The sequence below is a fragment of the Manis javanica genome, chromosome 6, assembly GCF_040802235.1.
Source record: "Manis javanica isolate MJ-LG chromosome 6, MJ_LKY, whole genome shotgun sequence".
NCBI classification, from domain to species: domain Eukaryota; kingdom Metazoa; phylum Chordata; class Mammalia; order Pholidota; family Manidae; genus Manis; species Manis javanica.
In genome coordinates, this window is record NC_133161.1 from 26,911,378 (window position 1) to 26,929,102 (window position 17,725).

The following is a 17,725-nucleotide window of genomic DNA, read 5'->3' on the forward strand; positions in this document are numbered from 1 at the left end:
ATTTAAACCTACCATCTTGCTATTTGTTTTCTATTTGTCTTGTTCTATGTTCTGTTTTCCTTTTGTACTGCCTTCTTTTGGATTGACTATTTTGTGTTTTCATGTTACTTTCATGTTTGGCCTTTGGATTTGTTGACTTATTTAGTATAGTTTTTGTGGTTGCTTGAGGGTTTATAATATACATGTTAAATTATCAAGTTTAAATAATATATCACTTCATACATATTATAAGATTTACAAGAACTCATATATGTAAACTGCCTTACACCCTTGTGTTATTGCCATCATATTTTATTTCTACATATATCATAAATTCCCAAATGCCTTGCTACTATTTTTATTTAAGTAGTAATCTTTTTAAGGATGAAATGACAAAACATCTACAAATATTTCATATTTCCCACATTCTTCATTACTTTTGCATAGGCTTGTTACTTTGATTCCTACCTGGTATAATTTTCATTATTTCAACTTTTGTAAGTCTGAAAAAAAATCTCTGTTTGCCTTCATTTTGACAGATATTTTCACTGGGAATAGAATTCTGGATTGACAGTGTTTTTCTCTAGAAATTCAAAGATGTTCTATATTCTTCTAGTTTCCATTCTTTTTGATAAGATGTACTTTCATTCCTAACTTTCTTCTTCTGTTTGTAATGTGTATTTTTTTCTTCTGGCTGCTTCTAAGATTTTCTTCTATTACTGATTTTATGCAGTTTAATTATAAGGTACCTTGATGCAGTTTTATATTCCTATGTGGTTGGGGTTCATTAAGTTTCAGTGTATTTATGGGAATTTTTGAAAATGAAATTTAGAAACCCTCTATCCATTATCCCTTAAAATATTCTCTCTCTACCTCCTTTTTCTTCAAAGACTAAAATTATACACATCTTTTGTCACTTGAAATTGTTCCTAAGTAGAAGGAATTTCTGGGGAAGGTAGAGCATGGGGTTTCTCTCCATATTTCATCCTGTACAGTTTCTATTGCTACATTCTTTGGTTCACTAATTCTTCTGTAGTGTCTAAATCATCTGTTAATTTCATTAAGCAGGATTTTTCATCTCACTTGATTTTCAACCTAGAAATTTGTTTTGAGTCTTTTATATTTTTCCTGTTGCTACTTAACATACTTATTTTTTCTCTACATTCTTGAACATATGTAATATATAGTTTTAACAATTTTTATGTTCTTATCTACAAATTCCATTATCTATGCCATTTCTGCCTCTGAATAGAGGCATACAGCTTGATTTTCCTCTTTTAAGAATTATATTTTCCTGTTCCTTTCCTGCCTCATAATGTTTTTCAATGGCCAAACATTAATGATTTTACTTTGTTTGCTAAATATAATTTTATTCGTATAAATATTCTTGAGTGTCATACTGTGGTACAGTTAAGTTATTTGGAAATAGCTTGATCATTTTGATGCTTATTCTTAAATCTGTTGGATGAGATCAAAACAACCTTTAGTCTAGGGATACTTTTGCCCCACTAGTGAGGTAATACCCTTCTGTATTTGATGCTCCATCAATTTTGAGTTTTTCCATTCAGGCTGTTGGGTTGAATTATTCCCAGCCCTGTGAGAGCTCTTGAAATTGTCCCATCTAATAATTTTGAGTGGATTTTTCTCTACCCTCAGCTACTTTCCTGACAAACTCGTGTTGATCAGCGCTCAGTAGACTAGTGGACAGGATTTCTGGAGATCTCTCTGTGCATGTTTTTCTTTTATGGTGCTCTGCCCTACAAGCTACAGCCATCTCTCCTCCTCAGACTCCCAGCTCTGTCTCTTCAACTCAGCTGATCACCAAGATCAGCCTAGATTCCCCTTTTTGAGCTACTACCTGGAATCTTTCCCCACATTGTAAGTTGGAGCAATTTTAGGATTCAGCTATTTCCTCTTTTTCAGTGATCTCTGTCCTGTGTTGCCTGCAGCCCAATGACTGAAAAGTGTTATTTCATGTAATTTTTCCTGTTTTAGGTGTTTCAGGCAGAAGTATAAATCCCATTCTAATGCTCCATCTTGTTACAAAAAAAAAAGCCAGAAGTCTCTAGAAGAGTCTAATTTAATTATAATCCTTTATTTTCTCTCCCAGTAAGTTTGGAATCAGTACAACTTGAGTTATTAACCCAAGAAGGTTCTGCAGTCTCCAATATTAATCATGGTATATAATACAGCTCTTAAACAAGACAGTAGATACTTGTTGAAGAGGGTTTACGGTGGCATGGGGAACTAGAGAGGGTTACTTCATGAACAGAATTTTGAATTTTTTGAACTTGAGATTTATTCTGCATTTTTCAGAGAATCAAGAAGAAATAAATAGCTAATGGACACTTGAAAAATCCAAATGTGAAGCTGAGGAGAATTTCTGACATGCATTTCTAGTTTAAAGTTTAATGCTTCTAGGAGATGAAGTGAGTCCAAAACATACAAAATATGTGTAAGAACATCCTTTCTATTTTTTCTCCAACTTCAATACTATGATGGCTGCCTAATACACATGTCCAAAATTGTTTGATATATTTTTTAAATTGTTAATTCAAAATTCAAAGTTTTATGGCTATATTTGAAAGTATATTGGGACAAATGTGACTCATACTTTTTTGTTTATATGTAAAAATAATTACAAAATTTGGAGGTTTAATATCTTAGAAAAATTGTTTAGAGAACAATTCAACCCAAAAGGAAGTTCAACCTGAGGAGGCAGGTTTCTGATGGAAGCTGTGGTCTGACAGGAATATTTTATCTTCACAGACATAGGGCTTTTTGGGTGATTTATCTAACAAATATTAAATGAGTAATAACAATGACAGACTATTCCTCATGGTTTGGGAAATCATATTTGACTACAGTCTGTAACATTCCTCTCCATAAACTTTTTATTTCCATCTCAGCTGGGAAAGTAATTGTTTCTGGACAGAATTGGGGGTCCAGTGGGAGTGAGCAGTCCTGTCCTCAGGGAATTCAATGGGTTGCTGGGGTACCCTTATCCTCCTCCATACAGAACCTACCCATGGGTCCTCCTTTGAATTTAAACATGGACAAAATCCTTCATCAAAACTGGAATTTGACATTATCTTATTATTGTCTGTAGTCAGGAGTATATGTGAGTTTTAATGTGCTAGCTAATTTATACTTGGATTAAAGCCAGCTTTCTCATTAAGATATTTCTGAAGGCTAGTTTTACTTGTATTTACTTCCTCATTTTTCTTAAAGGCAGAGGTATAAAGGTGTTAAAGAACTTCAATATTCCCATGGAGACCAAAGTCTCATTGGCCTCTATTTACATTCCATCTTCTAATCTATTTTATCTTCATATAGTCACCTGAGTAAAGAATATAAAAAAAGAAGCAAAACTATACACAATTACCTAAAGTACATTTTAGCATTTCTAGTAGCTCACCTTTTAAAATCTGATGACAGCCAAGTACTTTCAAAATATAAAGCAAATTTGCATGAGAGAGGATTTTTAACTAATAGTCCTTGGTGTGTCTCCTGGAAGAACTTATATGGAAAGCATAGATAATAAGTAACCACTCAAGTACTATTTGCCACAATATGCTATTGCATGTTACACAGACTCCTATGACTCTGTTCTCCAAATGTTGTGGATATTGAATCAATACTTAGGTGGTTCTATATATCTATTAAGCATTCAAGGGAGTTTAAAATGGACGTTAAATTTAGATTTTTGGTGTGTCCAGACAAAGCTAGCCTAATTTACCCAGTGTCAAGACTTATTATGTACAGTAATCAAGATGGTGTAGTGTTGGTGAGGGCATAGACATATATAGTTGACACAGAATAGGGAATCCAGAAATAGTCCCACATTAATATGCTAACTGATTTTTGACAAAGGTACTAAAGCAACTCAATGGAGGAAAAACAGCCTTTTAAACAAATAGGGCTGGAGAGGCAGACATCCACAGATGTTTTTTAAAAAGGCCTACGTTTCATACCTTATACAAAAATTAACTTAAAATGGATCATGTACTTAAATGCTTAAATGTAAGACATAAAATTATAAAATTTTTAGACAAAAATAAAGAAGAAAATCTTCAGAAACTAGGATTTAGCAAACAGTTCTTATATTTGACACCAAAAGTATAGTCCATAAAAAATTAATAAATTAGACTTCAAAACTTTAAACTCTGCTCAGCAAATGACCTCTTTAAGAGGATAGAAAAAAGACTACAGAATGAGAGGAAATATTTGTAAACCACAGACACTTATATTGATAATACACAAAGAACTTTTTAAGTTCAGTAAGCAAACAATCCAATTAGAAAATGGGTAGCAGATATGAAGATACATTTCACAGAGGAGAATATACAAATGTTAAATAAACACTTTGATGTTCAACATAATTATTCATTAAGTAAATACAAATTAAACTCTCAATTCTATACACATGCCAGAATGGCTAAAATGAAGAATAATGACAATACCAAATGCTGGTGAGGATGTGGAGAAACTCAGTCACTCCAGCAGTGCTGTTGGAAATGTAAGTTGTACAGGCAGTCTGGAAAATAGTTTGGCAGTCTGGCAAAAACTGAACATGTAACTACCATATGACACAGCAATTATAATCCTGGGCATTTATCACAGAGAAATGAAAATGTATGCTCATGGTTTATAGCAGCTTATTAGCAAATGTTAAAAATTGGGAAAAAACTGAGATGTCCTTCAGAGTATGAATGGTTAAGCAAATTGTAATACACTCATAGCATTAAATATTGCTCAGCATTAAAAAATAACAAACTTTCCTTTACACTGAGTTGGGTCCTTAATTTTAAGTTTTTGGGTCCAATGGAATTCTAAAGGTGTCTAGCCACGCAAGTGCTTTGAGCACCTCTTCAGTGTCAAGGATGTTTTGCATTCCTGAGGTGGTAAGAGTTTTATAGGAGTAATTTATTTCTTACATCATCCTAGGCCTTCCACAACAAACAGTAAATTATGGTAAAAAAGGTAGTGTGGGGAGGTTGGGATGGAAGATACTGTTGACAGATCGGCTCCTAGAGGTACGGATACCACTTTCCAGATACATCTGAACTTTGGTGAACCTAAGAGATGGATACAATACTTTGTACATGCAGGAACAATACTGAGCCTCATTTTTCTCTTCCTATTTTTATTCTTCACAATCTACCTTTTTCATTCTTACTTTCTGAGTGGCTGATGGAGTACCTTTCAAAGCACTCAGAATGTCTGTGTGAACTGAAAGATGCATCACACCATGATTGCATGTTATCAAGGAATTTTCACATTGCTCATTTTTATTAGTCTGATTAAGTGCCTCCAAAGAGGCAAAGCAATAATATCTGAACTATCAAAGCAATCATCGCCTGCATATCTTCTAACTCTTCTCCATGAAGAAATGTCAGCTTGAGAATTAGGAGATTCTTCAAAAATTTCTTGGTGACATTTTCTAATCCCTTTTTTTATTCCCTTTGAAAAATATATAACAAATGACGATTTAACAGTGCCCTCTCTCTCTCTCTCAAGTATTGTTCTGAATTCCTGTAAGAGTATGCACAAGAATTTTTGGAAGAGTTGGAAAATCAGCTGTTTCCCCCCCTTTGAGAGGTTAGAATTAGTTGTAGGCTGATTGAGCCCACTATACAAGGCATTATTTTAAGCCTTGTAATGAGTTCACAAAAATGTATCATTGTAAATTGTGTAAATATTCCTGTCACTTCTTAAGGAAAAACGTCAAAGTGAACAATGGTCTTCTGGAAAAGACCACTTTGTCCACATTTTCACTTTTTGTATAAATATAAGTGAATAAATTTCTTCGGTTTGAAAAGCTCATTGGTCAATTGATTTGAAAGAAGGTATGACCAAGTTGTTTTGAATGTTTGTGTCAAGTTGTGAAAGCGGAAGCCTGGGGAATGGAAAATAAGGGGAAGAGAGAGTTATTAAGAGTACAGCAGGAAGATGTTTGTACAAAGTTATCTAAATGTTATAAAGATGCCTTTGCATTTAGGTTATTTGTCAGAGTACTGCTGTCTAACTTAAGATCAGGAAAGTAAAAAATAAGAGTTAAGAGCCTGATTTTGGGGTGAGAAATACCCAATCTTGAATATTGTCATTTTTTAGATGCATTATGTTGTCCCGGTATTAACTCTCTAATGCCCAGTTCCCCTCTCTAAAACGCCGTAATAGTAGTACTTAGCTATTAGGATTACAAGATACAATAAATGTATTTAGTTTTTAGGAAACATTTTAAAATAGCCCTTACTATTTTATTATTGTTTATAACATATATTTTTGTCTATATGGATCACTGCTTTTATGGAAGAGGATTAGGGATTCAGCTTCTTCTTTGTATCCTCTTGATAATTTCTCTTAATATGTTTATTTTTAAACTTTTACCCTATACTTCCTTCCAAGAAGGATTTCAGTTGAAATATAGATATTACAATCAAAGAGATTTAAAAAAAATAGATGAAGAAAGAGTGTAGGGAAAGTAAATGTGGGGAAATCAGTTGAAGTTAAAAGTATTATAGTACCTTTAAGATACTTTCCACATATTCATATGCCTTTTTACTTTGGTAATATAGGAGATCCCATCCTTAATGACGTTGGTGTAATAGCTAAGCTCCTGAGCTGTTTCTTAGAACACTAATAAAAGCCCTTCGAACAATGTGACAAAACATCATTCAGGGAGTCTTGTATGACTCGGGATAGAGGCGAGGGCCAGGGAGGCAAGTTGGAGTGGGGTGAGGGCAGAGAGGAGGGTACATGCCCAGCTGCAGTTCGGGTTTCTGGTATCTGCCTGGCGAGACTTAGTTATCTAAAGCATGGACATCATAGTTTTGGAATATATTCCATGTTTATCAATTCTTTTTATCTATTTTAATTTTTAATTGTGAAATAATTCAAACATATAGCAAAGTATGGAAAATAGTAACAACACCAATGTCTCCACTATCCCATGGATCCACCATACAAATTTAAAAAATTAAAAACAAATTTGTAAAATTTCTCAGAAGAAACTGTACCAGATAACCCCTGAAGCCCCCTAACTCATTGCTGCCACCAAAGTTAATCACTAGCCTCAGTTAAGTGTGTATCATTCTCATATGTCTGATTTCATACTTTTTCTACATTTCTATGTATGTATAAGCGATTTACAGTTTTTTAAAGATCTTATGTAACTCATTATTCTGTGGTTCTGGACACTATTTGTTTTCTAGTAAACTCCTTGTACATGGCTCATTGCACCCATGAGTTTCCCTAGAGGGGCTAATGTAATTGAAATTGCTCAGTTCTGAATTACGGACACCCCCAGTTTTCCTGTGTGTCACCCAGTTGCTTCCAGTGGTGTTTGCATTCATTTATATTCCCAACAGCAAAGTTTAAATTTCCCATTGGTCCACATATAAATATATTTTCCCTAAATTTCTACTGTTTCTTTCGATTGACTTATAGTAATTCTTTACTTTAGATAATAATCCTACTGGTTGACAGGTTTTTTTTTATGGTGGATTATCTTTGAACCAAATTGCTAATTTTAATATAGTAAAATATATGCATTTTCCCCTTAGCATTTGTATTTTTTGTTTTGCCCTTTATGGATATATGCTATGCAACTTATTTAAGAAACACATCCCTGCCCCCACTGTCATAAAACTAGTCTCTTATGTTTTGCAGCAATGTTCATGTATAAAATTTAGTATATAATTTTTCTTTCTTTTTTGTCTTTGTCCAAGTTTATTATCAAGGTTATACTATTATTATATGAGTTGAATATCTTTCCCACCTTTTCTATTCTCTGGAATCATTTATATTAGATATGGATTGTCTTTCTTCCAAGGCTTGAGAGAAATTGACTAGATAAATATCTAGAATTTTCCCCCCAGCATTTCATTATGAAAATTTTCAAATAAACAGCAAAGTTGGAAGAATTTTAGTAATTACTTAATTACCCCTCTCCTGCCACCTACATTATACCACTAACACTTATTCTACTTGCTTTATAACATATCTGTCCTTCTGTCCATCTTGCTATGCAACTCAATTTTTGGTTAGCAAATAGATTTTAAATATTGATACTGCTTTGATGTTATAAATCAACTCAATTTTTAAAAATTTTGTTACGAGTGACTTTCACCTTAGTCTTCAGAATCACTGGCATAAAGTTTTCAACATGATCCTTTTGGGTATATTATGTTGTATATGTTACATATGTTCTCTGTATTGCTTGCCAGTAACATCTTTATGCTCTCAAAATTTAATGCTATCAAATGATTTGGTTCTATTCATTATGCATTTTCTTCTGTACTATATTTATTCAGATCTCATTTTATCTGCTTTAATAAAATTCTGCAGTTTTATTCTTATAGGTCCCATGTTGGTTTTATGTTATTGATATTTTCATCAGCAAAACAAATGCTTTTCAACTGAGCTACTTCCTTCTGTGGAATCCATACAGTGTGCAACTGATCCCCTAAAAACAGTACATGCCTCTTTTCACTTCTTTCAGCATGACTAAAAACTGTCATCCCTTCTGTTCTTACTGGAAAATGTCACTGATTTTTCTTACTCACATCTCTGTTTCTATTAAGATTGCTTGTCATTTTTCTGACTCTGAAAAGAGGTTGCTTGAAGAACATTTACTGGGTGCATAGACGGACAATTGCTGTTATCAGTGTCTCAGAAGAATATATTCTTCTTTTAAGTAGAGGGATTTTCCCCCTGATATTTTGTCCTAATATTCAGAATCAGCAACATGAGGACTTCTGGACTAAGATCAGGGCACTTATGCTTCCTTCATTTGGTTAATCACAAAATACTTATTAGATTCAAAGCTGTATTGGGACCTAGCATTAATAAATAATAGCTCATGCTTATTGAGTGTTTATTAAGCAGGAGACATGTTCTAGGGAATATATATTTTCTTACATATTTTGGATGTGTATATTCTATTTCACAGGAGTCATAACAATATTTTTAGCTTTCTTACTATGGTGAGATATATTTTATGCTTGTCTCACAATTTCTTAAAGGTAGAAAAATTTAGTTTGGATTCAGTGTCAGCAGGGTTAGTGATAAACTCTTCAGCATTGTCCTCTAGCCCTTATGGGTAAGATTAAGTTAACCATGCCATATTAGATTAGCATAATTTCAGTTATTATTTGCATAGGCTGTGGAAAAACATGCAGTCAGCCAAACATAATTTATAATTTGGTTTTTAATGCACTTAAAGTCTTACCATAGACTGTAGATTATAAATGATCCTCACAGATTTTTAAAAAAAATTTTTCCTCCTCCATTCATTTGGTGTTCTATTCACTGAAGTTATACTCACTGCCTTTGCATGCTTATTTAATAATTTTTGTTTATGTTCAAATAGATGAGAGCAAGGTATACATACAATCCTCAGACAGCCTATGGAGGCAGACTTTTTGTTTTCCCACAAACTGAGATCTCCAATAGAGGATTATTTCTTAATGTTGCTATGTACTTGTACTTACTTTAAAAAATTTTTTAATTGACATGCATATAATGAAATGCACAAATCTTAGTATACTGCTTGATAAATTCTGATCTGTATATACACTCTGTACTTTCTTTTTTAACTGCATGATGTCTCTGTAGGTTGCAGGGCCAAGGGTTGCAAGGTTTTAACTCTGTTAAATTCTTAAGGTTTGCTCAAAAAAACTTTGAGCAAAAAACTCCTTTCTAATCACTACAGAGTTATATGTTTGCCCAGTTCCAGTCCTTTACAACTTAGTGAAGAGGACAGGGGTCATTCCACCAATTGTTACTAAGGGAAAAAGTAAAACAAGTAAACAAGTGTGCAGACCTTTAGCATGCACTGGAATCTCTTATTCTAGAAGATTCAGGTTTCTGGTACATGTTTGCTCACTTTGAAGAATTAGCTTGCTCGTTCATCTTTGAATGTCTTTCCTTCTCCCTTCCATCAGGGTTCCCCAGCAACAGCACTATTGACATTTTAATCTGGATAACTTTTCTTTGTGTGGTGCTAACCTGCATTGTTGTTTAGCAGCATCCCTGGCCTCTACCCTCTACATGCCAGTCCTCTGTGACAACCAAAGATATCCCTGAACTTTGTCAAATGTCCACCGGGGGGAAAAGTTACCCCACTTGAGAACCACTCATATATATTATCTGTAATTATAATTATAGATAATATTAATCTGATTTATAGAAGATAAATAATTACAGAAAAGAATGGCTATTATAACAAAATATGTTTTGAAATTTTATATTTCAAAGCAAGTAGAATATTTTTTTAATTAAGCAGATTGACAAACATATCAAAGAGTTCAGTACATGGATCTAATACTGTTGCTCTGCCCAAGAACATTGTGTACTAGCCACCGGGAGTGACAGTGAGCTAGCTGGCAGGCGTCTGTCCTGTGGTAACCGAGGTGTCCTGCTCGTTCTTCCCTTGAGCGATGGTGGAATGATTCCTCTGCTCTAGGAACTATGCGGAGGACAGAGATGACAAAAATGAAAATGAAACAAAACTTTCCTTGTCTTCAAGTCAATGTTGTTTGACAAATACAGTTTTTCTGATAATACGATCTTTATAAACGTAAGGAATATTCCTATCAAGTAGACTTTGAATAAAAGTTGAATTCTAAATTTTGTCATTTTCTCAATTTTACCAAACTGGTATGAATTTTTGCCAAGGTCAGTAAAAGTAAAATTTTACTAATTTTAGCCACTGGGACAAAAGTTGTTGTAAATTATCAATAATTACTTAATAAACCTTTTTGCCTTTTCTGTTCCTTAAGTCAAATTAACAAAAGCTTTGACAACTTAAAAATGTTAGGGATCTGTCATCACAACTAGATAACATGATTCAAAATTGGCTTGTCATTTGTTCATGTTTTTTTTCAATTTATATATTTCTTTTAACAGTACACATTCAAAATATAATGTAATAATACATATGTAATTCATTTATAATGAATTTAGAAATTTCTTTGTAAGAATATGCCATAAAGTATTTGCATTTCCTCCACTGATATACATTGAGATCATTTGTAATGATACTGTAATAAAAAGCCACATTCATCACTCCTTGTGAGAATTTTTGTGCAGTTGATAACTAGTGCTATGTCCACATCTTCATCTTCAGTACGTATTGCCAAGTGATCTTCAAAAGTGGCTGCACCGATTTCCACTTCTACCAAAATTATTGATAATTTCCTTTTACCCTGTTCTTTGCAACAGTTTGATATTTGTAATTTTCTTATGATCTTAGCCAATCTGACAGATGGATAATTAGTATTTGATCATTTAAGTTGGCATTCCTATGATTAATAATGAGAATAGATATTTTAAATCTCTTCTTCCATGAATTGTCTATTCATATCTTTTCCCCATTTGTTTTTCTATTGAGATTTTTGGCTCCTATTTATTAATCTGTAGAATTTTTTTTGTCCTTGCTTGTAATCCTTTGACATGTGTTTAAGTTCATATGTGCTCTTTTCCCTTTGTTTATTTTGGGTTTTTATCACACTGAAATTTTTAGATTTAAACCCTCATTAAATTATCTTTAAGTCCTCATTAATTTTCATCAAATTAATCTGTTTCCTTTATGTGTTATTCTATACATACCTTATTTAAGAAAAACCTTCCCTATTCCATTATTATAAAGTTATTCCCTGTAATTTCTTTTAAAATATGTGTTTTGTTTTTCGTGTTTGTTTTTCATCTATTAGAAATGTATTTTTACAAATACTGAGAGTAGAAATCTATTTATAATTTTTAATTGTGAATAAATCTATTGCCCCAATAATATAACTTGAGATGTCTAACATTTCCACATTGATTTGTAAAGCCACCTTTTCTACATGCCAAATTCCCTTATAAGAATAATCCCTGTGTGGGTACCATATTCTCTTTCATAAACCATTGGTCCCGGTTTTTAAAAATAAAGGTTTACTTAGGTTTTTAAGTAAACATTATTTTTGGAATAAGTTCAGATTTACAGAAAATTGCAAATATAATAAAAAATTTAGAATTCCCATGTGTTGTACCCAATTTCCCCCTTAATTAGTATGGTATATTTGTTAGAATTAATGAACCAGTTCTGGTACATTATTATCAACTAAAGTACACTTTCCTTAGTCTTTACCAAATGTCCTTTCCTGTTCCAGGATAAGACCACGTTATATTAAGTGGTTGTTATCTCTTGCGGCTCCTCTATGCTGACAGTTTGTCAGGGCCTGTTTTGATGATCCTGACAGTTTTGAGGAGTACTGGTCAGGTATTTTGTAAAAATGTCACTCTGTTGGGATTTGTATGATGTTTTGCTCATGATTAGACTGCATCTCTAGTTTTTTTTTTATCTGCCTGGGTACCTGCCTTGCACTCCCCAGAAATCTTCATTATGCAGGTAATACAACTTGCCATACACTCCTGGTGCTGCGTGACTTAACAGTCTGACATTTGAACTAATTTGGAAGGGAGGGAGACAGTCAATCCTGCCTCAGTAGGGTGGCAAAAACAATTACATTTTTCATTAAAACAAATTAAGACTTCTTTGAATTGAGACTCTAAACAGTATTCTAGGGAATGTTTAGAGAGTAACTAAATATTCTTTTAAATTTCTCACCAGGGTATCAATTCTGAACCTGTGGTGATAATTTTGTGTTGTATCTGTCTGACTTTCCCCTGTGACCTAACATGATACTCTCCCTGAGATCCTAGTTATTCTCATATATATATATATTAAAAAACACTTTAAAGGCTTGCTTTTTATATTTTTGTATTCAATACATAGCTTGAATTTATTTTGTGCTTGTAAAAAAAAGATACAATTTTATTTTTTCTGCATGAATAAGTAATTATCCCAGGACCATTTGTTGAATGCTCCTGTTCCCCCACTAGTTTGAAAGACTCCATCATATATGAATACTTCCATACATGTTTGTGCAATGGTACCCATAGACTCCAAGAAGGGATCCTCTAACTTAGGATCCATGCTTCAAAGGGTCTGCTTGGGTTCCCCCTCCAGCCATATCCCTTCCTATGGTGAGAGGAGGCGGCAAGGCAAAGGATATATGCACCCAGCCCACAAGTCCCAGTTTTAAACCAAGATTCTCATCTGGTGATAAATACGCTGGATCCCAGGATCTTCTGCCCAAACAACTCTGAGCCTGTTTTTAGGGTCTGCACATTATACTTCCCCAAGAGCAGATCATACCACCAATAAGCATGAGGGCTGGCTGAGTGTCTTGGGACATTTGTGGAAAGAGCTTGGCTACACGACCAGGATTCTGGTGTCCACACGTATGTGTGCATGAGACCTTTGGGAATGGGAAGAGAACAAGCTGGGCTAAGTAAGGCTCAAGAGCTGCAGTCAGAGGCCTGCTTTTCCTGAGCCACCATATTCTGGCATAGAATTCCAGGAATCTGAGAATTATACATTCAACCCTTGCCTTCTAGATCATTATAAATGTGTATATGTCAAGGTACAAAGGTAAAAACTTTCATTTAGTTGTTTGCTTGCTTGATTAAATATGTAAACATATGGATTATGGGTTTCCATTTGTACCCTTGCCCCAAATCCCATAAATATTAGGATGTCTTGTGTTTGTGTATGTTTCTAGGTAGTTTATTCCTGTTCTGGTAGAACCCTGCCTTAACTAATATAATAACAAATCACAAGGGCAATTTCCCTACCAATTTTGTTTGTCCTCATTTTCCTCCGGTGTAAATATTTTTGGGTCAGGTTATCAAGTTTCCAATTTTAAAAAAGTGTCTTTGTGAACTATCCCTTAAAAAAACTTTCATTCTCTTTTTAATTTGAAAGCTCCCTTTTAGCCTAATTTGTAAATTTTCTTATAGTCTAACTAGCTCACATTGTTCTGTCTTAGCTGTTAAATCAGTGGTTCTAGACCAGAGTTGGTTTTGCCCTCCAGAGGACATTTGGCAATGTCTGGCGACAATTTTTGGTCGTTACAACTGAAGTGAGAAGTGCCACTGGCATTTAGTAGGTAGAGAACAGGGATGCTGCTAAACATCCTAGAATTCACAGGACAGCCCTACAACATGTTTTCTGACCCAAAATGTCAATAGTGCCAAGATTTAGAAACCCTGCTCCAGAAAACACAGGAACATGTTAAAGTGACCATGGCACATAAATACACGTATGTGTGTATGTTTGCACATTGTGGGCACATTGTAATCAGTACTTAGCTAACTATTTGCTTATTCAGTGCCCTTCATCTGAGATTCTCAAAGCAATCTGCCAACATTATCGTGTTAATTCTGATCCACTGCTCTACAAATAGGTGACAATATGATTACGCTAGTTTGATTAATTCACAGATACAGATTAAGTGCTTCCCCAGTATTTTTACAAAAGGGAAACTATTGAAAAACCTATTTTATAAAGTCCTCTATTTCAACTGTTATGTGATAATTGATAGTTTCTTCCTTTCTTCTGCTTATAAAACCTGGATGACTTCTTTTTTTTTCAGGCAACAATGCACTTCCAGCTTTTCAACATGCTATTAAATATTAAGTACCTACTTCTTAGCATATAAATGAATCTAATTTTAATACACATTTTAAGATTTTGTTTAGGTAGATAGAAATATTTCATAGTTGAAGGAACATCTAAGGAAAACTTTTTATAAAAGATTGCAATGGTTTAGGGATTAAAATGCCTCCAAAAACTAATATTGTAAAGGAATTTACTGTACTAATCAGGGTAAGAAATGCCATTAGGTTTTAGACTTCATTCATAAGTTTAATATTTGAAAGCAAACTATTTGTCATAATTCCAAAGGGATTATTACTAACTACATTGAATCATTTTTGGCTTTTAATTTTTTTAATTACCTTTTTATTGAAAAATTGTGGACATACACTATTATATTTGTTTCAGATGTACAACAGAGTGATTTGACAATTGTACACATCATAAAATTCTCACCACAATAAATGCAGTTACCATCTGTCACTATACAAATTTATTGCAATATTGTTGACTGTATATATTCACTATGCTATACTTTTCATCCCAGTGAATGATTTATGTTATAATAGGAATTTTGTACCTTTTTACCCCTTAACCTATTTCTCCCATCTCCCCCACTCCTCTGCCCTAAGGCAACCACCAGTTTATATTCTGTATTTATGTATCTGTTTTACTAATTTTTTGTTTGTTTATTCATATCCTGTTTTTATAGATTCCACATATAAGTAAAATCACACAATATTTGTCTCTCTTTGCCTGGCTCATTTCACTTAGCTTAATGCCCTCTAGGTCCATCCATGTTGTTGCCAATGGCAAGATCTCATTCTTTTTTGTGGCTGAGTAATATTCCTGTGTGTGTGTGTGTATGTATTTTTTATCCATTCATCTATTGATGGACACAAGTTGATTTCACATCTTGGATATTGTAAATAATGCTGCAGTAAACATAGGGGTGCATCTATCTTTTCAAATTAGTGTTTTTGTTTTCTTCAGGTAAATACACAGAAGTGGAGTTACTGGGTTGAATGGTATTTCTATTTTTAATATTTTGAAGAACATTCATACTGTTTCACAGCAGTTGCACTAATTTACATTCCCCCCAACAGTGTAGAGTGTTCCAAATTCTCCATGTCCTCACCAACATATTATTTCTTGTCTTTTAGACAGTGGCCATTCTGACTGGTGGAAGATAATATCTTACTGTGGTTTTGATTTACATTTCCCTGATGATTAGTGATATTGAGCACCTTTCCATGTGTCTGTTGGCCATCTGTATATCTTTGGAAAAATGTCTATTCAGGTCCTCTGCCTGTTTTTTGATTGGATTGTGTTTTTGGTGTTAAGTTGTATGAGTTCTTTATATATTCTGGATATTAGCCCCTTGTTGGACCTCTCCTTTGCAAATCTGTCTCCAACGTAATACGTTGCCTTTTTGTTTTGTTGATGGTTTCTTTTGCTGTGCAGAAGCTTTTAGTGTCATGTAGCCTCACCTGTTTATTTTTACTTTGTTCCCTTGCTTGGAGAGACATATCTAGAAAAAATTTGCTAAGGCTGCTATCTAATAGTTTATGGCCTATGTTTTCCTTTAGGAGTTTTACAGTTTCAAATCTTAATTTTGGTCTTTAATCCATTTAGAATTTATTTTTGTAAACACATTGATTCTTAAAGAATTCATAAATCTGTATGTGGCTATAAAAGAATAATTCATGCTTAGGGCACAGGTCATAAGGGCAAGTCCATGTTCCTTGCTCTCATAACTGATGAGATTATACTGGAGTGAGTATGTATAATGGTTAATTTTATGCATCAGCCTGGGCTATGATATCCAGATATGTGGCCAAACATTACTCTGAATAATTCTGTGATAATCATTGTTATGGGGTGAGATTAACATTTAAATCAGTAACTTTTAAATCAGTATTTAAGTGAATAAAGCAGATTACCATCCATAATGTGGATGGGCCTCATGCAATCAGGTGAAGTCCTTAATAGTAAGAGGGAATTCTGCAGCAGATGGCCTGTGTAGCAATGGCTCTTTGTGGATCTTCAGCTTGTCCATCCACATGCAGATTTTGATTTGCTAGTGTCAATGATCACATAAGCCAATTCCCTAAAATAAATATCTATCTATCTATCTATCTATCTATCTATCTATCTATCTATAAAATATATATCTATATCTATGTATATAATGTATCTATCTATAAAATATCTGTCTATATATTTACATATATCCATATATAAAATATAATATAAGATATAGATACACACACATCCTATTGTTTCTGTTTCTTTGGAGAAATGTCATGTAAAGAAATTGTATATGTATCAACAATATGTAGAAAGATGGACCAATAAACAACATACTTTGAACTAAGCAGAATTATACACAGTGTTGAGTCGCTGATTTTGTTTTCTTTTATTCAGAGTATTGGTTTACACACCTTTTTAATCTTCTCTTCTGTCATGTCCTATCTATGTGCTCTAAGTATTACAAACATACTGAGACAAATACTATATATCTAATTCTCCTTTCCTTCTTTGGGCGTATGAGAAACTAAACTTCCTGGGACTTCTTGCAGTTAAGCAGGCCAATGTGACTAGTCTTGACCAGAGACACATGAATGGAAATGACCTTTGTCACTTTTAGGTAGAGGCAGTAGAAACAACCCTGTGCAGTTCTCCAGTGTCTCCTTCCTCCTACTGCAGCAAACCCTGAACCTTATGTTGCAAAGACAATGCCTCTCTTAACCAGAACCCTCCAGGGACTCTGTGGAGGACAGCCTGCCTCTGCCTGGCTTTCAACATGTAACATAATAGAGAAATAAACCTTTATTGTATTAAGGTTTATTAATACATGGTCATGGACTGGCATCCATGACTAATGCTTTAACATAGCGTAACCTAGTTTATCCTCACTAATATATGTGACAGTACTTCCTTGCTGCCATTACATAAATACTGGAAGAAAAGTTGATAGCAACTATAGCCTAATGGAACATGGCTGTATTCTCTAAAAGAATAATAAATTTAATCAAAATTAATATAACATAATAAAGAATTAATATAATAAAGTTGTAGCAACACTACCACTGCTACCAATACTTTGAATTCAAATGTTTTTAAATCAGTTTATGTATATAGACACAACTCTTCTGTGTCATATCCGTCTGATATTGCCTAAATCATTTAAATTCCGTATGTCATTTACTTATAAAATTAGGCTAATGACTAGGTTTTGAGCACTATGAGTCTCTCAGG

At 33.7% G+C, this 17,725-nt stretch overlaps 1 protein-coding gene across 9 annotated transcripts in view; it reads left to right on the top strand.

The window, feature by feature from the left end:
• SLC13A1 (solute carrier family 13 member 1) overlaps positions 1–17,725 on the top strand; it is a 214,807-nt gene that overhangs the window by 100,222 nt on the left and 96,860 nt on the right. For 2 of the 9 annotated variants that reach the window (XM_037023450.2, XM_073238506.1), the window contains one exon: positions 15,628–16,456. The exons of 6 other annotated variants lie outside the window; for them this stretch is intronic. The gene's annotated coding sequence lies outside the window, so the exon portion shown is untranslated. Of the gene's footprint in view, positions 1–15,457; positions 15,594–15,627; positions 16,457–17,725 lie in introns of those variants that run through there. One more of the 9 variants, XM_037023454.2, reaches the window with a different exon arrangement.